This window comes from Rana temporaria, chromosome 5 (genome assembly GCF_905171775.1).
Source record: "Rana temporaria chromosome 5, aRanTem1.1, whole genome shotgun sequence".
Lineage (NCBI taxonomy): Eukaryota > Metazoa > Chordata > Amphibia > Anura > Ranidae > Rana > Rana temporaria.
Genome location: NC_053493.1, coordinates 11,196,069 through 11,207,204, shown reverse-complemented (window position 1 = coordinate 11,207,204; position 11,136 = coordinate 11,196,069).

Sequence of the window (11,136 nt, the reverse complement as noted above, 5' to 3'; positions counted from 1 at the left end):
TTTGTTAAAGGGGGCCTCCAGATTCCACACTTTTTTTTATTTTGGCGCGGGGTTCCCCTTAAAATCCATACCAGACCGGAAGGGTCTGGTATGGATTTTAAGGGGGGGCTCCCTATGCAGATTTTTTCTTAAATTTGGAACAGGGTTCCCCTTAATATCTATACCAGAGCTGAAGGCCCTGGTATGGAATTTGGGGGGACCCCCACGCAATTTTTTTTTTTATTTGGTTCGGGGTTACCCATAATATTTAAACCAGACCCAAAGTGCTTGGTAATGGACTGGGGGGAACTCATGCTGTTTTTTTTCAATGACTTTTATCTGTATTGCCGGGACCTGACAATTCATTATAGCCGCGAGTAGTTTTAAATTACTTTTTTTCCTTTAGAAATGTCATTTTGTGCAGGGACTGTTATAAACACGGGAAACTAGCGCTACTTTACAGGCATACTATAGACAGGTACAAAATTTAAAGGAATATTGCACTTTTATTGTTTCACTTGAAGCATTATTAAAATGGTTTTTCATGTTCGTGTCTCATAGACTTTAATGCCGCGTACACACAGTTGTTTTTTGTCTTGTAAAAAAATGTCGTTTTTTATCATGAAAAAAAACGAAGTTTTTCAAACTTCATTTTAAAAAACGACGTTGCCCACACACCATCATTTTCTGAAAATGCTCTTGCAAAGCGCGGTGACGTACAACACGTACGACGGCACTCTGTTCCATTCAAGCTTGCGTCTTAACTTGCTTCTGAGCATGCGCGGGTTTAAAAACGTTGTTTTAAACGTCGTTTTAGCCCACACACGGTCATTTTTTCTGACACAAAAAACGACATTTTGAAAAACGACATCAAACATTGAAGCATGTTTGAATTTTTTTTGGGTCGTTTTTTAGAAGACAAAAAACAATGTGAAGCCCACACACGATCATTTTAAATGACGTTTTTAAAAACGTTGTTTTATTTCATCACAAAAAACGACCGTGTGTACGCGGCATAACAGTGATCGTGTGTTCGAACTATTTTTTTGCCTGTTCACAAGTTCTGGTGCGCACCGAACCGGGGGGGGGGGGGGACGGGGGGTGGTGTTTGGCTCATCCTTAGTGGTCAGTGGGAAGAATGCTTCTTACATTGGTGATCAGTGAGAAGAATGTTCCTTACATTGGTGATCAGTGGGAAGAATGTTCCTTACATTGGTGATCAGTGAGAAGAATGTCCCTTACATTGGTGATCAGTGGGAAGAATGTTCCTTACATTGGTGATCAGTGAGAAGAATGTTCCTTACATTGGTGATCAGTGGGAAGAATGTTCCTTACATTGGTGATCAGTGAGAAGAATGTTCCTTACATTGGTGATCAGTGGGAAGAATGTCCCTTACATTGGTGATCAGTGAGAAGAATGTTCCTTACATTGGTGATCAGTGAGAAGAATGTCCCTTACATCTGTGGGAAGAATGTTCCTTACATTGGTGATCAGTGGGAAGAATGTCCCTTACATTGGTGATCAGTGGGAAGAATGTTCCTTACATTGGAGATCAGTGGGAAGAATGTTCCTTACATTGGTGATCAGTGAGAAGAATGTCCCTTACATTGGTGATCAGCGAGAAGAATGTCCCTTACATTGGTGATCAGTGAGAAGAATGTCCCTTACATTGGTGATCAGTGAGAAGAATGTTCCTTACATTGGTGATCAGTGAGAAGAATGTCCCTTACATTGGTGATAAGTGGGAAGAATGTCCCTTACATTGGTGATCAGTGAGAAGAATGTTCCTTACATTGGTGATCAGTGAGAAGAATGTTCCTTACATTGGTGATCAGTGGGAAGAATGTTCCTTACATTGGTGATCAGTGAGAAGAATGTTCCTTCTTACATTGGTGATCAGTGAGAAGAATGTTCCTTACATTGGTGATCAGTGAGAAGAATGTTCCTTACATTGGTGATCAGTGGGAAGAATGTCCCTTACATTGGTGATCAGTGAGAAGAATGTCCCTTACATTGGTGATCAGTGAGAAGAATGTCCCTTACATTGGTGATCAGTGAGAAGAATGTCCCTTACATTGGTGATCAGTGGGAAGAATGTCCCTTACATTGGTGATCAGCGAGAAGAATGTTCCTTACATTGGTGATCAGTGAGAAGAATGTTCCTTACATTGGTGATCAGTGGGAAGAATGTCCCTTATATTGGTGATCAGTGGGAAGAATGTCCCTTACATTGGTGATCAGTGGGAAGAATGTCCCTTATATTGGTGATCAGTGGGAAGAATGTCCCTTACATTGGTGATCAGTGGGAAGAATGTTCCTTACATTGGTGATCAGTGAGAAGAATGTCCCTTACATTGGTGATCAGTGAGAAGAATGTTCCTTACATTGGTGATCAGTGGGAAGAATGTCCCTTACATTGGTGATCAGTGAGAAGAATGTCCCTTACATTGGTGATCAGTGAGAAGAATGTCCCTTACATTGGTGATCAGTGAGAAGAATGTCCCTTACATTGGTGATCAGTGAGAAGAATGTCCCTTACATCTGTGGGAAGAATGTTCTAGGCATTCTAGGCTTCCTCTGCTCTACTTAAGGAAAACATTTGTATTTCTATGTGTTGCTTTTGGAGAGTTCCCCTCATTTCTTGTTTGGCAAAAGGTTGCCAGCCCTACAGGAAGAGGAAATATCTTGAATGGGGCCCTGGATAGCAGTAAAAAACAGATGGGGGCCCATTGTATCCAAAACCAAGAAAAATCTTGGGGCTGGACATACATTTGTTATATAATTAGGGTGCAGAGTACGGAAAGATACGGTGCAAATGTTTTAGGTAAGTGTGAAGAAATGCTGTAAATGAATTTCAGATTTCAGAAATAGAAGTGTTAATATTTTTTTTTATCCATTAACAAAATGGAAAGTAAATAAAGAGAAGAGAATCCAAATGAATATTTGGTGTGACCGCCCTTTGTCATTAGTCCTTCTAGGTAGACTTGCCAGGGCCGCCATCAGGGGGATACAGGCAGTACACCTGTAAGGGTCCCCAGGGGCTCAGATGGCAATCCCCTTTTTTTTTATTACATTTTTTTATATTCATATTTTTTTCTTTCTTTTTTTTTTCTTTTTATTAAAGGGACGAGAGGTCCAAGGGCCCGGATGGCAACCCCCCGCTTTTTTTTTCATAATTTTTTTAATATTTTTTTTTTTTATGGGGCCCAGAAGTCCCCAAGGCAACCCGCCACCCTTTTTTTTTTGTTCGTCAGTACCCAAAGCCCTCCGAATTCAATTCACGACGGCAGCACCCCCCCCCCCCTGCTTCTCAATTTGCGGCAGCCCACCCGCTTCTCAATTTGAGGCGGCAGCACCCCCCTGCTCCAGTGGGCCCATGCCTGAAGCAGTGGGCCCCATAATCCCTGAGACTTGCACACAGTTTTTGAAGGAACTCAGCAGGCAGGGCGTTCCAAACAGCTTGGAGAACGAAGCACAGATCTTTTGTGAATGTCAATGGCCTCTGTCTCTTTATGTCATCCCAGACAGCCTCCATGATGGTGAGATCAGGGCTCTGTGGGGGCCAAACCATCACTTCCTGGGCTCCTCGTTCTTCTTTACACTGAAAATAGTTCTTAACCACTTCCATGCCGCATAATGTCCAATGACGTCCTGGGCTTTCAGTGAAGATATCTGAATGATGGGTGCAGCTGCAGGCATCATTTAGTTTTATTTACTTTTTCAGCCAGCGATTCCCTTCAACGTAAAAACAATCGTAGCAGGTGTTCAGCCACTTGATCGTTCTTACGGGCGGCGGGAGGGGACAACCCCCCTTCCGCCGCCCTCCGGTGATTCTACCGGCTCGCCCATGCGATCGGCGAGCTGGAGAAGGAATCTGCCGGTGCCGGAAGTTAGTCATAGAGAAAACCGAGGGCCAGATGGTTCCTGGCAGTCTCTATGACTCTCGGAGGCCTGGGCGCGACATTATGACGTCACGTCCAGGAAGGCGGAAGTAAACAATGCCGGGGACTCGGCTGGAAAGCCTGAGACCGTTTATGTATTTATTTTTTTATCTCAGTCTTTCCTGCCTGGAGGAGAGATGCGGGGGTCTATAGACCCCACATCTCTTCACAAAGAGGACCTGTCACGCACTATTCCTATTACAAGGGATGTGTGCTATCTCCCATCCCTCAGCTTCCTTCAGGCACCTATGCTCTCTCCCACCCCGTGCTTTCTCCGGGCTCCTGTTCTCTCTCCTGCTCCCTGCTTTCTCTGGGCTCCTTCTCTCTCCCCACCCCCTGTTTTCTCTGGGCTCCTATGCTCTCTCCCGCCCCCTGCTTCCTCTGGGCTCATTCTCTCTCCCCATCCCCTGCTTTCTCTGGGCTCCTGTGCTCTCTCCCGCCCCCTGCTTTCTCTGGGCTCCTATGCTCTCTCCCGCTCCTGTGCTTTCTCCAGGCTCCTGTTCTCTCTCCTGCTCCCTGCTTTCTCTGGGCTCCTTCTCTCTCCCCCACCCCCTGCTTTCTCTGGGCTCTTATGCTCTCTCCCGCTCCTGTGCTTTCTCTGGGCTCCTTCTCTCTCCCCACCCCCTACTTTCTCTGGGCTCCTATGCTCTCTCCCGCCCCCTGCTTTCTCTGGGCTCCTTCTCTATTTTTTTCATGACTGTCACTGTGAAGAACGGGGAAGGTGTGTTTACACACAGCTCTCCCCGTTCTTCAGCTCCGGGGACCAATCGCGGGACTCCGGCGGCGATCAGGTCCACGGGTCCCACGGTTGCAGTCACGGAGCTTCGGACCGGGTCGCGGGTGCACGCCCGCGACCCACGGCTGGGCACATAAAGAGGACGTACCATTCTGCTGACGTATATCTGCAGGAGGCGGTCCTTAAAGCCTCGTACACACGATCAGTCCATCCGATGAGAACGGTCTGAAGGACCATTGTCATCGGTTAACCGATGAAGCTGACTGATGGTCCGTCACGCCTACACACCATAGGTTAAATAACCGATCGTGTCAGAACGCGGTGACGTAAAACACAACGACGTGCTGAAAAAAACAAAGTTCAATGCTTCCAAGCATGCGTCGACTTGATTTTGAGCATGCGTGGATTTTTAACCGATGGTCGTGCCTACTAACGATCGGTTTTGACCTATCCGTTAGCAATCCATCGGTTAAATTTAAAGCTAGTTAGCTTTTTTTTAACCTATGGATAAATAACCTTTGGTGCCCACACACGATCGGTTTTGACCGATGAAAACGGTCCATCAGGTTAACCTATCGTGTGTACGAGGCCTTAGTGGTTAAAAAAAAAATGGTAAAAAACAAAACAAAACAAAAAACTATTGGCATCAGTGGCGGAACTACCAGGGTCACAAAGGTCGCACTTGCAACCGGGCCCTGCTATTCCACCACCGGGCTCAGAGGGAGGGTCAGGCCCTGAGAATTTTGGTTACGCCTCTGCATTACGGTAAAAGAAAAAAAACGTCTGCCTTTTAGAACCACTTTAACGCCCATCCATCATACAAGCAAACACATTGTCAAATACTTTCTGCCCCGAACCCTTTCTTCATTTCTGACCTTGCAGAGTCACGAGCCCCGATCCAACGTCAAACCTCCAAAACATTTATTTTTTGAAGGCGACGATAGAATGAGCAAGACGGATGACTTGTGGAAGCCGCGACCTTCACATTTTGAACCAAACCGATGGAAAAAAGTATGCGCTGAGCTGTATTGGCCGAACGCGGCTGCCTGGTTAATGTTAACTGCTTAAAATTGGATTACATTGGAAACGAGAAGACATTACCGCCAACCTGGATTATTTCTCCAGCGTCCACCACCCCCCCTCCTCCTTTTTTTTTTTTTGTACTGTCGTGCGTTTAATGGCACGCTTAATATGTTTTCCAGACGCCGCAATCTTCCGAGATCTCAAAGACTGATAACTTTATGGACAGTTTGAGCCAAAGTAGTTTGGCCAACGAGCAGTCGTTTTTTCCTTTTTCTTGGTCTTATCGGAGGTTTGCTCTGTTGAGTTGATCACTGACATTCATCACGGTTCCTGCCAAATGATGTGTGATACAAGGAACTCAACTATAATATGGGGAGAGCTGGGGGGGGGGGACGATATTTTATGTTTAATGTCTATTATAGAGTAAATATTATTAGGAACAGCTTTACCGCGGGGATATATCAAATATGATGTATTTTAAGGTAACAGATTTGGTGATTATGATAATATTCTACAGACCTTAGTCCATCAGAAAATGAGAGAGATATTATCATTTTAGATATTTATCAATATTTATCAATATTGCAATTTATTTATTTTTCTTGCAGAATATCTTTTAACCACTTGCCGACCGCTTCACGAACATATACTGTATATGTCGGCAGAATGGCTCGTATGGGGAAAAGCAACATACCTGGGCTACCGGTAGCACGACAGTGATCACTGCTCCCGATGACATGGAGCAGTAGATTAGTGTCCTGTCACTAGGCAATGCCTTGTTTACATAGGCATCCCCCTGGTCGGCAGCTTCGTGACACAATCGCGGGACACCGGCGGACATCGAGTCTGCGGGTCCCATGGGGAAGGGTCCCGGAGTTCCGGGACCCTTCCCCACGGGACCCGCAGACTCGATGTCCGTCGGTGTCCCGCGATCGTGTTACGAAGCTGCAGAACAGGGGGATGCCTAATGTAAACAAGGCATTTCCCTTGATATAAGAGTAGCGTCATGTCACAACTGAGTGTAAAAGAGAAGAGAGCCGCCTTCTAAGTGTAGAAATATGGTTACATTTAATGAAGGAAAAACATTTAGAATCATTTGAGTTTCCATTATTTCTTATCGGAAAATGTGCTTTGATATACAAGTGCTTTGGATTACAAGCATGTTTCTGGAACAAATTATGCTCACAATCCAAGGTTTTACTGTACCCGTATCTGTTCTGAAAGCTGCTTCATGGTCCCCAGCCATGAACCTATAGACTGTTCCAGTCTAGCCATATCTGTCCTGCAAGCTGCTTCATGGACCCCAGCCATGAACGTATAGAGTGTTCCAGTCTAACTGTATCGGTTCTGAAAGCTGCTTCATGGTCCCCAGACATGAACCTATAGACTGTTCCAGTCTACCCATATCTGTTCTGCAAGAAACGTCATGGTCCCCAGCTGTAAACCTATAGACCGTTCCAGTCTACCCATATCTGTTCTGCAAGATACTTCATGGTCCCCAGCCGTAAACCTATAGAGTGTTCCAGTCTAGCCATATCTGTTCTGCAAGAAACTTCATGGTCCCCAGCCGTAAACCTATAGACCGTTCCAGTCTACCCATATCTGTTCTGCAAGATACTTCATGGTCCCCAGCCGTAAACCTATAGGCTGTTCCAGTCTAGCCATATCTGTTCTGTAAGAAACGTCATGGTACCCAGCCGTGAACGTATAGAGTGTTCCAGTCTAACCGTATCGGTTCTGAAAGCTGCTTCATGGTCCCCACCCATGATCGTATAGACCAGACCTCAAATTTTCCACTCGCCTACTCGCATTTTGCGAGTGCAAAATTAGGTCTGGCGAGGAGCTGGGCTGCCTGGGAGTGGGGGGGGGGGTGAGCACCGCTGGCGATCGGGGTTAATCGCGAGCCGTTCTTGCAGTGATCGCCCCGATGGCATAGAGCAAGCGGAGAGCCGTGGGATTGCAGAGCGGTATTGCCCGATGTTACAACTTGCATTGAAATTTCCTCCGCTCTGCTTGCTCCCACAGCCCCACCTCCTCCTGACCCCGCGCCTGTGATAGACAACACATCTCAGCATTGGACCCGCATTCTGTCTATTACAGGCGCGGGGTCAGGAAGAGGCGGGGCTGTGGGCAGAGCGGAGGAGATTTCAATGTAAGTTGAAACAGCGTGCTATACCGCTCTGTGATCCCACAGCTCTCCTCTTCCTCTATGCTCTCTGCCATCGGGGCGATCACTCCTCTTCCTACTGTCATAATCTGGCCGGCAATGGGAGCATGTGAGTCTTCTATGGGGGCAAAGTGAATCTGCAGTGGGGGCACAGTGGATCTGCAATGGGGGCACGGTGAATCTGCAATGGGGGCACGGTGAATCTGTAATGGGGGCACGGTAAATCTGCAATGGGGGCATGGTGAATCTGCAATGGGGGCACGGTGAATCTGCAATGGGGGCACAGTGAATCTACAATGAGGGCACGGTGAATCTACAATGAGGGCACAGTGAATCTACAATGAGGGCACAGTGAATCTGCAATGAGGGCACGGTGAATCTGCAAAAGGGGCACAGTGAATCTGCAATGAGGGCACGGTGAATCTGCAATGAGGGCACAGAGAATCGGCAATGGGGGCACGGTGAGTCCGCAATGGGGCATGGTGAGTCCGCAATGTGGGCAGGGTGAATCCGCAATGGTGGGCACGGTGAGGCTGCAATGGTGGGCACGGTGAGGCTGCAATGGTGGGGACGGTGAGGCTGCAATGGTGGGCACGGTGAGGCTGCAATTAGTGGGCACGGTGAGGCTGCAATGGTGAGCGCGGTGAGGCTGCAATGGTGGGCACGGTGAGGCTGCAATGGTGGGCACGGTGAACGTATAGAGTGTTCTAGTCTAACTGTATCCACTTGCTGTATTCACTTGCTGTTCCCTCCGTCATTGGGGGAGTATCCAACGCGTTTCAATTACCGTATTTATCGGGGTGTACCGCGCCCCGGCGTATAACGCGCACCCCAAGCTCAGCAAGGTAAAAAAGGCAAAAAAAGAAAACTTACATTTTTGCCCTGCGTCCATCGACGGCCTTGTCCGGCGTCCGTCTGCAGCCTTGTGGGTGTCCGTCTGCGGCTTCCTTGCGCGGGGTCTGTCTGCGGCTTTGGCGGTGTCCGTCTGCGGCCTCCATCCAGGTGTCTGTCTCGTCCAGCGTGTCCGTCTGCGGCCTCCATCCAGGTGTCCATCTCGTCCAGCTGCATCCAGGTGTCCGTCTCATCCAGCGTGTCCGTCTGCGGCCTCCATCCAGGTGTCCGTCTCCGTCCAGCATGTCCGTCTGCGGCCTCCATCCAGGTGAGCATGTCCGGTGTTCGTTTTTTCAATTTTGCCGCGAGCCGAGAGGAGCCGAAATTTCCTGTGTGTTCGGCTCCTCTCGGCTTGTCTTGGCTCCTCTCGCGTTGCTGCGGGCGGAGCCGAGCGTGGCCGAGCCTAGCCAAGTGCGCAGTACACTTGGCTCGGACAATGTCGGAGACAGTGGGGATCGGCAGGGTATCGATTTTAAGAGGAAAAAAGTGCACGTATACACCGATAAATACGGCATATTATTGTAAATGTTATTATAAGTTAGTTATTATTTGAGATTTTTAATATTTGTGGATCTTCACATTTCTGAATTTCAGATTTTTTCCTAATTTTAGATTTTTTTCAAATTTAGTTTTTTTTTTCGAATTTACGAATCGCTATCATAACGAATGACCCCAAAAAAGGAAAAAAAATAACGAATGAAAAGAAAACGAGAACACACTTTTTGGCAGTGCACATGTCTACTGGTTTCCTCCAGACATGACGCTTGCCATTCAGGCCAAAAGAGTTTAATCTTTGTTTCATCAGACCAGAGAATTTTGTTTCTCATGTTCTCAGGCCTCGTACACACGACAGAGTTTCTCGGCAGAATTCAGCGAGAAACTCGGTCAGAGCCGGATTCTGCCGAGAAACTCTGTCGTGTGTACACTTTCAGCCCGATGGAGCCGCCGAGGAACTCGTCGAGAAAATAGAGAACATGTTCTCTATTTTCTCGTTGTTCTATGGGAGAACTCGGCCCGCCGAGCTCCTCGGCGGCTTCAGGGCTGAACTCGCCGAGGAACTCGATGTGTTTGGCATGTCGAGTTCCTCGGCCGTGTGTACGAGGCCTGAGAGTCCTTCAGGTGCCTTTTGCCAAACTCCAGGTGGCTGTCATGTGCCTTTTACTGAGGAGTGTCTTCCGTCTGGCCACTCCCCCATACAGGCCTGATTGGTGGAGTGCTACAGAGATGGTTACTCTTCTGGAAGGTTCTCCTCTCTCCACAGAGAAACACTGGAGCTGTCAGAGTGACCATCGGGTTCTTGGTCACTTCCCTGACTAAAGCCCTTCTCAGATTGGCCGGGCGGCCCGTTCTAGGAAGAGTCCTGGTGGTTCCAAACTTCTTCCATTTACAGATGATGGAGGCCACTGTGCTGATTGGGGCCTTCAATGCTGAAGAAATTTCAAGCAAACTTCTTTCACGTTGTCGTGAAAATAATGAATTTTATCCAGACACGGAATACAGCGATACAAAGAAACATTGCTACTTTTCTCTCTACTATGTTTCATTCACCTGCAGATCAAAGAGATTAACTTTGATCTACAGAGGTCCCAGTTACCGCCCCAGCCACACTTGTGCGACTCTGACCAGTGAAAATGGACAACTGTCCCACAACTGTCACATGTGTAACATTTATGTGCGACTTTAATGAGACTTGATGGCTTACATTGCAGTCTACGGCCCTCAAGTTGGTTATCACATATATAAGTGGTTATCACTAAAAAAACATGGGGAACAACTTGTCATGCGACTTTGATGTCCAAAGCCGCATGGCAAGTCACAAAAGTGTAAATGGGGACTATCTGAACCTAAAAAGTTTTTGTTTGAACAGTCTTTTTTTTTTATATAAAATGTGTCTATTTAACTCTATATTAACCCGTAGTTAACCATAATCAGCTCTAATTAGCTCCTTCTTCCCCCTTCTCCCTTCAGTCTCATTTACATTAGCTTTCAGGTGTGTGTAATGTATAGAGTGCAGGGGTCAGAAGTGTGTAAAATACAGGAGTGCAGGGGTCAGGTGTCTGTAATGTACAGAGTATAGGGGTCAGTAGTGTGTAATGTACAGAGTACAGGCATCAGAAGTGTGTAATGTACAGAGTGCAGGGGGTCAGGTATAATGTACAGAGTGCAGGGGTCAGGTATAATGTACAGAGTGCAGGGGTCAGGAGTGTGTAATGTACAGAGTGCAGGGGTCATGTGTTACATGTGTTACAGTGCAGGTGTATGTAATGCACATAGGTGCAGGTGTTGGGTGTGTTTAACTTACACAGTCTAGGAGTCACAAGTATATTAAACACACCACACAGAACCCCCTATGATGGGGTAGAGGGGGTGTTGGCGCTGAGGAGGAGTAGCATGATGG